The 13,853-nt window shown below is 46.7% G+C and overlaps 1 pseudogene; it reads left to right on the forward strand.

Moving 5' to 3' along the window:
- Positions 1 to 13,853, forward strand: part of LOC129032860 (olfactory receptor 7E24-like) — a 64,081-nt pseudogene that overhangs the window by 29,300 nt on the left and 20,928 nt on the right.

Genomic DNA, 13,853 nt, shown 5'->3' on the forward strand with positions numbered 1-13,853 from the left:
AGGCACAATAAGAAGGTAGAAACTGTTAAATGTTTATATTTTTGTAGTCACAGAAATGAAATGAGCCAAAAACATAGAACTTAAACAAATAGAGTTGACATCTCAGTAACAGAAAAAGTGCATTCACCATTTCTGGTTGTACTGAAAATAAGATGCCTGTTTTAATGCTAATGTAATTATAATGAAAATAAAACATGCAAATGAAGGCAAGAGTACTTGGAGTAACTGGAAAGAGGAATCAGTTTGCTCTATTTGGTAGAAAGGCTAGAAAGAGAGTGAGAAGGATTTATCCACAGAAGAAAGATGAGGTTGGCCGGGCGCGGTGGCTCACGCCTGTAATCTCAGCACTTTGGGAGGCCCAGGCGGGCTGATCACAAAGTCAGGAGTTTGAGACCAGCCTGGCCAGCATGGTGGAACCCCATCTCTACTAAAAATACAAAAAATTAGCTGGGTGTGGTGGCGTATGCCTGTAATCCCAGCTAATTTCAGAATCGAAGGGCCAGGCATCCAGGCCAGGGTGGCAGGGCACCCACACACACAGGCGGCCTATGCAACGTGGCCCCTAGGGGGTGTCACCCTCTTCCCTCATCGGTTGCCTTCACCCACACCGGGGCATAGGGAATGGCGGGAGGCTGAGGCAGGAGAATTGCTTGAAGCCGGGAGGTAGAGGTTGTCTTATATCAAATGGTGTAGTATTTGATATAACCTATGCACATCATCCTGTAACTTTAAGTCATCTCTAGATTGCCAATAATACATAATACTATGTAAATGGTAAGTTACAGTTACATTGTATTGTTTAGGAAATAATAACAATAGAAAGTCTTTACATGTTTAGCACAGTTACAACCATCCTTTTTTCCCAAATAGTTTCAACCCAAGGTTAGTTGACTCTATGGATACAGAAACCATGGATGTGGAGGGCTAATTGTGTATATACATATACATACACATATACACATCCCACATTGCATGTCTGTATCAAAACATCTCATGTCCCCCATAAATATATATACCTACTGTGTACCCACAAAAATTAAAAATAAAAAATTTTAAAAATAAAAAAAGTAGAGAATTTTTTTTAAAAATACATTTGAAACAGTTCATTGAGGTCAAGGGCTCTTTTTTTTTTTTTTTTTTTTTTGAGCTGGAGTCTCACTGTTCTTGCCCAGGCTGGAGTGCAATGGTGCGATCTCGGCTCATTGCAACCTCCGTCTCCCAGGTTCAAGCGATTTTCCTGCCCCAGCGTCCTGAGTAGCTGGGATTACCGGTGCCCAGCTAATTTTTTTGTAATTTTAGTAAAGTAAATTTTGTAATTTTAGTAAAGACGGGGTTTTGTCATGTTCTCCAGGCTGGTCTCGAACTGCTGACCTCAGGTGATCCACCCACCCCGGCCTCCCAAAGTATGGAATTACAGGCATGTGCCACTGTACCAGGCCAAGGGCATTTTTAAAGAGCTATTAAACTCTGCATCTGATTACTTGCTTCTTCCCTCAATACCATTAATAACTTCATAATCCAACATAGCTCTAGATGACCGCCTGCAGCTCATTATAAACCCATTAAAGAAAACCCATTCCATGGCAGAGCTTTCCTTTCAATGAGAACTGGCCCTTTTGTATAAATACTCTATCTTCTGTATACTTTTTGGTAAAGTTTCAGAGGACTCTTTCTGTGAAAAGCTATCTCCACTAAATTTTTCCTAAATGTAATAATTATCGGTGAACATTGAAATAGCCACCACATCTGCTTCAATTGGTGTCATAAATGTGTTTAATATGGTTGCTGCTTTGGCTTCCATTTTCAGGCCTGGCATAAGTTGTTTGAAATCCAGTTGTGCCTCATCTCCTTTTGCCTAGTTACAACTTTGTCCACCTCTGTGGTTGTTTGCCATATACCCTGTTTGGTGTTCATCCCACTGACCCTAAACCCGACACTCTCCACAACTGCTGACCATGATAAAACCTAATGGTCAATACCAGGGTCGTGGAAATAAGTTTATCTTCACATGTGTTTTCTGTAAACCAGCCAATCTCCAACACCTTGCAGGAAAGCCCAAGGGATAATGCCCATGGACCTTGTTAAAGGATAGTCCTGAAGGTCCTTTCTCTCTTTCCCCACCTGCTGGTGGAGCTCTCTGTTACTTCTAGACTTCCCTCCTTTTGGCTTCTCAGTAAGCAGTGGTGACAGCAGGAACAATCCCTCGGCAAGGGCCACCTGTTGTGCGCGCATGGGGAGACACTTGGGGAGAAGGTGGTGGCTCTCGGGTTGCAGTGAAGAATGTCAGCCACTAGCGTGGTTTAGAGACCTAACAAGCAGAGAAATAAAGTTTCAGTACAGAACGGTTGGATTCATCAAAAAGATGCTGTAAATGATTATTTGGAGCCACACAAGTAGCCAGACAAATCAGAGTGACAGCTCTCCATCCATCGTCAGAGCCATGCACGCCTGTCACTATGCCCCATCCTCTGAATTTCCATATTGCCCTGGTCCATGGACCACAGGTTTACACTCGGGTATCAGGTAAATATCCAGGTCCCCAGTTGACGCCAGGATCCAGGTGGACACCCAGGCCCCAGGTGAACATCAGGCCCCAGGTAGATGCTGGACTCCAGTAGACTTCAGGCCCCAAGTAAACACCCATGATTCAGGGGAACACAAGGTCCCAGGTGAACACCAGACTCTGGGTGGATATCAGACCCCAAGTGGAAACCAGGCCCTAGGTGGATATCTAAGCTCCGGGTTACATCAGGCCCCAAGGAACACCAGGCCCTAGGTGGACATCAGGCTGTAGGTGGACACAAGGACCCAGGTGAACTTCAAGTCCCAGAAGAATATCAGGCCCCAGGTGGATGCCTAGGCCCCAGGTGTACATCAGGCCCTAGATGGGCCCCAGGCCCCAGGTAGATACCTAGGCACCTGGTGAACATCAGGCCCCAGGTTGATACCCAGCCCCAGAAGGAAGCCCAGGCCCCAGCTACACATCAGGTTCCACATGGACACCCAGGCCCCAAGTGACTATCAGGACTCAGGTGAACACCAAGCCCCAGGTAGACATCAGGCACCAAGTGGACATTAGGCCCCAGGTGGACATCCGGCCCCAGGTGGACATCCCAAGAGGCACCTCAAGCCCCAGGATAATGCCCAGGCCCCGGGTACACACCAGACCCAAGAGAACTCCAGTCCCCATCTGAACATCTGGTCCTAGGTAGATATCAGGCCCCAGGTCAATACTAATTCCTAAGTGGATAACTATACCCAAGTTTGACATCAGGCCCAAGGTGGATACCCTGTCGCCAGGGGCCATCAGGCTCAAGGCAGATGCCAGGACTCTGGTGGACAACAGGCCCCAGGTGAACATCAGGCTTCAGGTGAACACACCAGCCCCAGGCTGACACCATGAACTAGGTGGTCAACATTAGACCTCAAGCGGACAACCATGCCCCAGGTATATACCCAGACTCAATTTGACATCAGGCCCAAGGAGGACACTGGACTGTAGGTGAGCATCAAGCCCTCGGTTGACACTCACGCTCCAGGTTGACACCAGGCCCCATGTTCATACCTAGTCTCCAGATGTACATTAGGCCCCAGGTGGACACCAGGCCCAAGGTGTATACCAGTCCTGAGGTGGACATAAGTTCCCAGGTAGACATCAAGCTCCAGATGGACATCTGACACAAGGTGGACATCAGGCCCCAGATGGATACCCAGTCCCCAGGTGGACGTCAGGGCCCAGGGTGATAAAAGGACATCAGACCTGAAGTGGACACCTAGGCCCCAGGTCAATACCCAGGTCCCAAGTGGACACCAGGCACTAGATGGACATCATGCCCAAGGTAGGCATCAGGCCCCAGGTGGATATCAGAGCCTAGCCTGGCTGGAGATGTGCATGACACATCGTTAGCCCTCAATGGATCTGAGCAAGCATGACAAGCCTCAGCGTCATGACAGCAGCAGCCCTGCTGAGGACAGGGCTCTGTCCCTACTGCCAGTGCTGCCTGGCCTGAGCCTTCCTGTGCTTCCTCCACAGGGCAGCCCATCCAGTACGCTCGCTCCACCTGCGAGGCCGGCGTGGCTGAGCTCCACATCCAGGATGCCCTGCCGGAGGACCATGGCACCTACACCTGCCTGGCTGAGAATGCCTTGGGGCAGGTGTCCTGCAGCTCCCGGGTCACTGTCCGTGGTAGGAGCCTCTGGGCACCCGGGTGGAAGCACCTTTCCCGCAGACACTTCTGCTTTGGAGGAAGGGCACATTTGTAGAAAATGGTATCATGAGTGACAATCCAGGGAGCAGAGGTGCACATGGCACTACTCCACACCATTGGCAGCGGCAGGTGCCGTGACAGAGGAGTGGCTGCTGCAACCTCTTAGGGGCAGAGGAGAGGGTCCTTAAAAAGTGCTGCACCTGCAGGTAGGAAGTGAGGGAGATGACCTCCAGGAGTTCACAGCGACAAGGGTCTGCCATCAGAGGTGGCCTTTTCCTCACCCCCTCACTCCACTGGGGCCATGGAAAGATATGGGGGAAAGAGATGAGGGCTCCCTTAGCTCCAGAAGCTCCAGGTCCGGTCAGAAGAAAACCTCACACACTACAAAAAGACTTGGGAGAGCACTCACATATTCCCTGAGCAGTCAGCGGCCTCACCAGCGACCCTTACATACTGGGGGACCCCTGGGTCACAGGGTGCATATTGAGGCTTCCAGAGGGTCACAGGTTGTCCCCTTTCTGCCCCCCTTCTACTCACGGGCCCTGGCTTGTTTTTACACATCAGCAGCCTGGTCTCCAGTAATCTGATTATCACGGTCATCCATTCATCAGCCAAGCACTTAGTCCCCAGGAACTGCAGGGAGCCACAGACTCAAGACAGATCTGTCTGGGCTGTGGTATCAGCAGGCCTGGTGACAGTTCCCATGGAAGTGCTTCTTGGGTCCAGGGCTTTTAGGTAAGCCTGATCCCACCCTCACCCTGAGCCTATGCCCCCCGCTCCTGTGCATGACTGGGTCCTCTGGTGCTAGCACTGAGTGCAGCGTGACTGGTCTCCCATCAGACAAGCAGGAGAATACATCTCTCCATTCCCCAGGGCTCAGGCCTGTCAGGAACATCTCCGTATGGTTTGAGTAGCCACTGTCTGGGAGGCTGCAGGAGGAAGTTTTGCAGAAAAGGAAAGGGGAAGAAACATTCATGGCTTACTGTGTTAAATACTTTCACCTCACCCGTATTCTCTCACTGAGACCTCAATAGCCTAGGGGACAAGGATACTGTCCTGATTTCAGACAGAAGGCTCTGGAAGTCTCAGGAAGTGAATGTAACTTGCCTAAGCACGTCACACTAGTCTGCAAAGCTGGATCCTGGAGCCCACAGCCTGTGACTTTCAAGTCTGCTCTCATTCCTATGCCCTGGCCTTTTTCAGAGGGCACGTCTCCTGGCCCAAAGGGGAAGACTGGCCACTGTGGGCTGGGCGATGTCAGTCCCTTAGGGATGAAGGAACTGGCACTGATGGAGAATGTGGCCGAGGCTGGCTCCGTGAAGCCCTCTGCCAGGAGTGAGCATGCTCCCTGGGTGCTCTAACTGAAGAGATGCCTCAGCATGGAGTCGTTATTGGGAAACTGGTTCACCCCTTCCTTCCAGGAAACCCACCACACTGGGCTCTGAGCCCAGCTCTGGCCTCTGGGAATTTGCAGCCAGATTCTGGTTTACAAACTTACTCATTTATCCTCATAGTTCTAACTTCGTGACTCACTAGGAGCCAGGTGGGGAGCTCAGGAAATTGTGATAATGAGACTTCAAGGAAACCTGAACTGCTCAGAGCCTTGTCTCTGAGGGCCAGGGAGCAGGACTCACCTTCCACCTGGGGGCTCTTCTTGGAGGCTAGCGTGGCCAACCCCAGAGTCGAGTAAGGGGCAGCAAGAGTCAGAATGCTGCACGTAGAGCCACGTGGCTCAGCCCTCTGTTTTCTGAGACTCCCTCCACAGCCGCAGCCAAGGACTAATCCAATGTCTGTCCTGGCTTGCCTGTGTTTAGATTGGATTAGAGTGACCCAGCTGAGCTAAGAGTACCGAGGAGGTGGGAGTCCCAGGCAAAGGATCAAGAATTCTTTAGGGCCATCCTCCTGACTCCCAGGCCTGTGGGTGCTGGGGCCTGAAGGATCACCACCCATCCACAAAAAAAAAAAAAAAAAAAAAAAAATGCACAGAGAGGTCCCAGGCAAAAACTCTGCCAAGGAAGTTTGGATTTGCTCTGAGAAGAGGCCTGCATGAGAGAACCCCCTCCCAGTGTGGGGGATGCACTGGGCTATAAAGACCAGACAGGCTCAGATACCATAAATGGTGAACAAGGCTGAGGACGCAGCCGCACGCTCAGGCCCAGCAGCGTTTGGGCTCTTGGCACAGGATTGGAGCAGGGTGAGCCTGGCACAGTGACACCCCCTGGCACGGTGCCCTGAGACACTCAGGAGGCTCGGGGCTGCTCCCTGCACTGTCCTCTGCTGTGGAGTTTTTCTGACTTGATTGGCAGCCCCATTGGCTCTGGGTCCTCGCGGGACAGCACGGGCTGGGGGAGATGATCACAGTGGAGGTGTTTGTTCCCTACTGCACTGATGGCTGCTTCACCTCTCCCTTAGCTGCCTAGGTCCAGCCCTCTCTTGCCCTTAGTGTGGCACCAGGCCACGGTGGGGAGCACGGATATGGAGCCAGCGGCCTGGGTGTGAGTCCTGCTCTGCCACTTACTAGCCCTGCAACCTGGCGTTAGTTAGCATTCCAGACCTCACCTTCCTCTTGTGTGAAATGGAGATGCTGACAGTCGCGGTACTGTGAGGATTAAGTGAATGAATGTGCAAAGTATCCCCAGAGCGTAGGATAGCACATACCCTCCATAGGTATGTGCTGTGATTATGATTGTCCAGCAGAGCCCACCTTTAAACAAGATACAATCCTTACAAATGCCAAGACTGAGGAGGGGTTTTCCCAAAGGATCCACTTTGCTACAGTATTGTGTGTTTGTTTGGCCATCAGAAAGTCAGAGGAGGGAGGTGTCCAGCCAGATACAAGCCATAGACGCACGCGCCTGCTTCCAAGGGCTCTGGCCACAAGGTGGCGCCATGCAGCAATGAGTGTCCCTCCAGTTGTCTTCTCTAGGGGTGGTTGAGGGGCAGCTCTAGGGGAAGCAAGCTTATTCTGAGAGCTCAGCAGATACTGTGCCAAAGGCCAGATGCAGGGGCTCTTTCTCACCTCTCGCCTTTTGCCGATATTTTGCAATCATCGAGATTGCTGGTGCAGCCCTCAGACACGATTTCTGCAGCCAGCCCTTCATGCTTTCTCTGCCTCCCCTCCTCAGTGACTATCTTCTTCTCCAAATCCTGGAAACTCCCACAAATGTCACTTTCTCTGGGAAGCCTACCCTAATCACCCCAGAATTCGTTCCCTGAACACCGTGTGCTTCTAGTATTACACTTACTTATCAACAAGTCTTTGCTGCGCGCCTGTATTGATCAGTGCCAGGCATTGTTCTGGGGAAACTGCAGTAGACAGGACAGCTGAGGGCCCTGCCTGCAGGGTGCTTACATTCTGATGAGGATGCCGGCAGCAATCAGCACCGGCCTCATTTCAAATGCTGGCACGTGCTGTTAAGAACATGAGCAAGTCACAAAGGAATAATTATAAAGAGAAAAAGCCAGTGAGCGGGGTGTGTGAATCGAGGAGGGTGAGAGGGTGTACCTTTAGTGCTGTGAGGAAGCCTCAGAGGTGTCCATGGCCTGGGGAAAGAGAGCTCCAGGTGGGCAGCACAGCAAGTGCAAGGCCCTGAGTCAGGAGCAAGGTTGGCCCATTCGAGGAGCAGCAAGATGGCAGCCTCTGTGGCTGCAGCAAAGTAGACTGGGCAGTGTGATAGAAAGTGAGTTCAGAAGGCGGGGGCACACCATGCCAGGCCTCTGGAGGAGAGGAGAAAACAATTAACTCCGTGAAAATTCACTTTCATTTTACTCTACTTGCTTAATTATCTTCCTCTCCAGACTGTAAGCTCCCTGCAGGGAGGGACCACGTCGTACTGTGTGTAGAGGCAGGCCTGCCATAGGAGCATGCGTTCCCTGAATGGATGAGAGCACAGAGGTTGCCGAATGTCCCCTGCAGTGCAGGGAGGCATTCCCTAGAATTCCTCTCTTTTCTGGGGGCTCAGTGCCCATTAGGGTGTGCAGGAAATCTTCAAATTACCTTCAAGGGTCCCTCAACACGGCTGGGTGCAGCGGCTCATGCCTGTAATCCCAGCACTTTGGGATGCCAAGGTGGGTGGATCGCTTGAGTCCAGGAGTTCGAGACCACCCTGGGCAACATGGTGACACACTGTCTTGACAAAAAACAAAAATTAGCCGGGTGTGGTGGCCCATGCCTCTAGTCCCAGCTACTCAGGAGGCTGAGGCAGGAGGATTGCTTGAGCCTGCGAGGTCAAGACTGCAGTTGCAGTGAGCTGTGATCCCACCACTGGACTCCAGCCTGGATGACACAGCAAGACCCTGTCTAAAAAAAAAAAAAAAGTACCTCAACAAATATTCCTTCTTTCCCCAACACAGGCTAGGGAAAAAAAATTCCCCGATAGTTAACCAAGCAAAGTCTTTCCTCCTGACCCAGGATGAGTCTAAAAGATGATTAATTCAAATTCCTGCAGAGCCCAGGAAGATCTGAAATACACTATATATTTCACGGTATTTGGACTGAGTCATTGCTGGGGGCTTCTTTGGGCTAGAATATTTTAAGTTTATTTCCCACTGGAGTATCCCTGTCAAGGCTAAAACTCTTAAGTGTCTAGATTTCTTAATAGCCTGCTAGTTGTGCCCATTTTGACATAGTTTCTCAGCCTAATGGTTTGTTTATTTAACTGAAAGCCTGGTGGGCCTGTTAAAGGAATCTAAGGACATAAAATATGGGTAAGTTAAAAAGATAAAAACATGATCTCTAGAATAGATAATAAAATATAACAAGCGTATTTATTAGAGTATTTGTTTTGAGGCAGAGCTTCTAATGAAGACAACAGGCATCAGTGAAGTCAGCGTTTGCCTGGCAATGAGTAGAGGCACAGTTTGTTTTCAGATTAATACCAGGCACTCTGCGGGGCAGCCTGGAGCCACCTTCTTTGTCTTCCCAGGTTATGCACAGGTACTTTGGACACTATACAATCTGTGCAGTTGACATAAGATATGGACCCCGACTTCCTTAAGCTTAAAAACACTGACAACTTCCTAAATACTTAAACTGGCTACAGAAAAACATATTGAAGAAGAATAAATACCAGTTTTAACTTGCCTTTTTTATATATATTAAGAAGCTTAGTTTATTCAAAACATCTGTCCACAAGCCTTTAAACTCTAAGAAGGTGTACACAAATAGTGTGTACACCTACTGTGATATTAAAATTTATATTTCCAAAGGGTATTGCAAACAACATCACAGAGGGTGTATACCCACTGTGATATTTGAAGTAATATCTCCCTAAGATATGACAAAAAATATCAAAGTGTGGACCCCGTCTGTGACATCAGAAGTAACATCTCTGTGGATATTCCGAATAATATCACAGGGTGTACACAGCCTGTGACATTAGGATAGCATCCCCATAAGATATTCTGAGTAATATCACAGGGTGTACACCCATGTGACATTAAAAGTAACATCTTATTAGGATGTTACGAACGACATCACAGGGTGTACGCCCCCTGTGACTTTTAAAGTAACATCCCCCTAGAATATTTTGAATAATATCATCGGTGTACACCCCGAGTGACATTAGGAGTAACATCTTCCTAGGATATTATGAAGAATATCACTGGGTGTACACCCTCTGTCATATTGGGAGTAACATCCTTCTATGATATATGAATAATATCACAAGGTGTACACACACTGTGATATTTGGAGAGATATCTCCCTAGGATATAAGGTATCATGTCACAGAACGTACACGCATGGTGTACACCCACTGTGATATTAGAAGCAATATCTCCCTATGATAGTATGAGAAATACCAAAGGGAGTACACTCTCTGTGATATTAGATGTAATGTTTACCATGGATATTACAAATAATATCACAGGGTGTATACACATGAGGTACATGCACTGTGGTATTATTTGTATTGTCTTAGAGAGATACAACTCTCTAATATAACACAGAGAGCTATAACTCTGTAATATGTCTGAGATATTACAAATAATATCACAGTGAGTGTACACATAGTGTACACAGTGTACACCCACTGTGGATTTACAGTAATATCTCCTTATAAGACTACAAATAGTATCAAAGGGTGTATACCCCCTGTGACCTTAGCAGTAACATCCTTCTAGATATCAGGAATAATATCATAAGGCATATCCACTCTGTGACATTTTGTACACCCTTTGTGACATTAAAAGTCACATCCCCCTAGTATATTATGAATAATATCAAAGGCGGTTGACACACGGTGTACACATCCTGTTAAATTAGGCGTAATCTTTTTCTGTGATTTATGAATAATATCATAGAAGGTGTACACACATGGTGGACACTCCAGGTGACATTAGGAGCAACATCCCCCCAAGATATTAGGAATAATTTTACCAGGGTTGCACACACATGGTGTACTCTCCCTGTGACATTAGCAGCAACATTCCCCTAGAATATTACGAATAACATCAGAGGAGGAGTACACATATAGTGTACGCACCTTGTAAAATTAGGAGTAGCATCTCCCTACGATATTATGAATAATATCACAGAATGTGTACACACATGGCGTATACCCCATGTGATGTTAAGAGTTACGTCTTTCTAATATGTTAGGAATAATACCACAAAGGTGTTTGCACATGGTTAACACCATATGGAATGTCAGGATTAGCATCCCTCGAGAATATTACAAACAACATCACGGGGGCTGTGCACACATGGTGCACATGCCCTGTAGTGTTAGGAGTACATTTCCCTGACACATTACAAGTAATATCACAGAGTGTACAACTTCTGTGACATTTGGAGTAATGTCCCCTAGGAGAGTACGAATAATATCACAGGGTGTACATCCCCCGTGACCTGAGGAGTAACATCTTTCTAGGATATTGTGAATAATATCACAAGACGCACAGCCCCTGCGACACGAGGAGTCACATCCACCTAGGATGTTATGAATGATATCACAGGGGGTGCACCCCGTGTGACAGTAGGAGTAACCTCACCCGAGGATATAAGGAACGAGTACAGAGGATGCACACGTGTTGTGACATTAGCAGTAACATCCATTTAGGATATTACGAATATTATCACAGTGTGAATAACCCCTGTGATATTAGGAGTAACATCCCCCTACAATATTGGGAGCCATGTCATACGGTGTACACCCCCTGTGACATTAGAGGTAACGTTTCGTTAGAATATTATGAATAATATTACAAGGTGTACAGCCTCTGCGATATTAGGAGTAACATTTCCATAAAATATTAGGAATAATATCACTGTTTGTACACCACGGGTGACATTAGGAGTAGCGGACCCCAAAACTATTACGAATAACTTCACAGGGTGTACACCCTCTGTGACATTGCGAGTAACACCTTCCTAGGATATTACGAATAAGAGCAAGGGGTGTACACACCCTATGACATTAAGATAACATCCCATTAGGATATTTGAAATAATATCCCAGGGTGTACACCCCATGTGACATTGCGAGTAACATCTTCCTAGGATATTACGAATAAGATCCCAGAGTTGACACCCCCTGTGATTTTAAAAGTAAAATCCCCCTAGAATAGTACTAATAATAACACCGGGTGTACACCCCTGTGACGCTAGGAGTAACATCCTCCCAGGATATTACAAATAATATCAGAAGGTGTACACACACGGTGACATTAGTACTAATATCCCGCTAGTATATTGTGAACACTATCACAGGGCATACACACCTGTGACTTTAGGAGTAACATCCCCCTGGAATATTCCGAATAATATCACAGGGTGTACACCTCCTGTGACTTTAGGAGTATCATCCCGCTAAAGTATTACGAATAATGCCCCAGGGGGTTAGCCTGTGTAATATCACAGGGTGTACACCCTCTGTGACATTAGGAGTAACATCTTTCTAGAACATCACGAGTAATATCACAATGTGTACACCCTTTGTGACATTAAAAGTAAAATCCCCCTAAGATATTCCGAATAATATCACAGGGAGTACACCCCGTGTGACATAGGAGGAATAACCCGTGAGTATATAACAAATAATATCAGAGGGTGTACATGTATTGTGACATTAGTAGTAACATCCCGCTAGGATATTATGAATAATAACACAAGGTGTACACGCTGGGTGACATTAATTTATGTCACATTCCCCTAGAATATGACCCATAACATTACAGGGTGTAGAACACCTGTGATTTATGAGTAACATTTCTATAGAATATTACAAGTAGTATCCTTCGGTGTGCACCCCGTGTGACATTAGGAGTAACATTCCACAAAACTGTGATGAATAATTTCAAAAGGTGTACACCCTCTGTGGCATTAAAAGTAACATCTCGCTAGGATATTACGAATAATATCACAGGGTATATACAGCCCCTGTGACATGAGGAGTAATGTCTCTTTAGGATATCATGAATAATATATCAAGATGTACACACCCTGTGACATTAGGTGTAACATCTGTCTAGGAGACTACGAATACTATTGTAGCGAACACAACCCCTGTGACAATAGGAGTAACATCCCCGTAGGATATTATGAATAATATCACAAGGTGCACACACATTGTAACTTCAGTGCTAATATCCCTCTCATATACTGTGAATAATATCACAGGGTGTACACCCCTGTGATATTACATTAGGAGAAACATCTCCCTAGAGTATTACGAATAATATCATAGGGGGTACACACGCTTTTGGTTTAGGAATAATATTCCCATAGGATATTACTAATAATATCACAGTGTATACACTCACTGTGATATTAGGAGTCCCATTTTCGAAGGATATTATGAATAAAATCACAGTAGGTGTTCACACATAATGTGTACACCATGTGTGTACACCCAATGTGATAGTTGAAGTAATATGTCCCTGGGATCTTACGAATAATATCACACGGTGTATACCCTATGTGACATTAAGAATAACATCCCTTTTGGAGATTCTGAATGTTATCACAGGGTGTGATATTAGGAGTGTGATATGAGGAGTAACCTCTCCCTAGGATCACCCGTGATATTAGGAGTAACCTCTTCCTAGGATATTATGAATAACATCACAGGGTGTACACCCCTGTGACTTTAAAAGTAACACCCCCCTAGAATATTACGTATAATATAACAGGGTGTACACCCCCTGTGACATTAGGAGTAACATCTCCCTAGGATATTACAAATAATGTCACTGGGGGCAAACCCTCTGTGATATCAGCAGCAACATCTTTCTAGGATATGACGAATGATATCACAGGGTGTAAACTCACTGTGATATTAGAAGGAATATCTCCCTAGGATATAAGCTATCATATCACAGAGTGTACACACATAGTGTACACCCAATGTGTTATTAGCAGCAATACCTCCCTACAATATTATGACAAATATCACAGGGTGTACCCTCTGGTAGGTTACTAAAAGTAATGTTTACCATGAATATTACAAATAATATCACAGGGTGTACACACATGGGGTACCCCCACTGTGATATTAGGAGTTATACCTCTCGAAGATATTACAAATAATATCCCGGTGGGGGTACCCCATGTGTGTACACCCACTGTGATATTTAAAGTAACATCTCCCTATAAGATTACAAATAATATCGAAGGGTGTACCCCCCCTTGTGACATTGGGAGAA

The sequence above is a fragment of the Pongo pygmaeus genome, chromosome 2 (assembly GCF_028885625.2).
Source record: "Pongo pygmaeus isolate AG05252 chromosome 2, NHGRI_mPonPyg2-v2.0_pri, whole genome shotgun sequence".
Taxonomy (NCBI): Eukaryota; Metazoa; Chordata; class Mammalia; order Primates; family Hominidae; genus Pongo; species Pongo pygmaeus.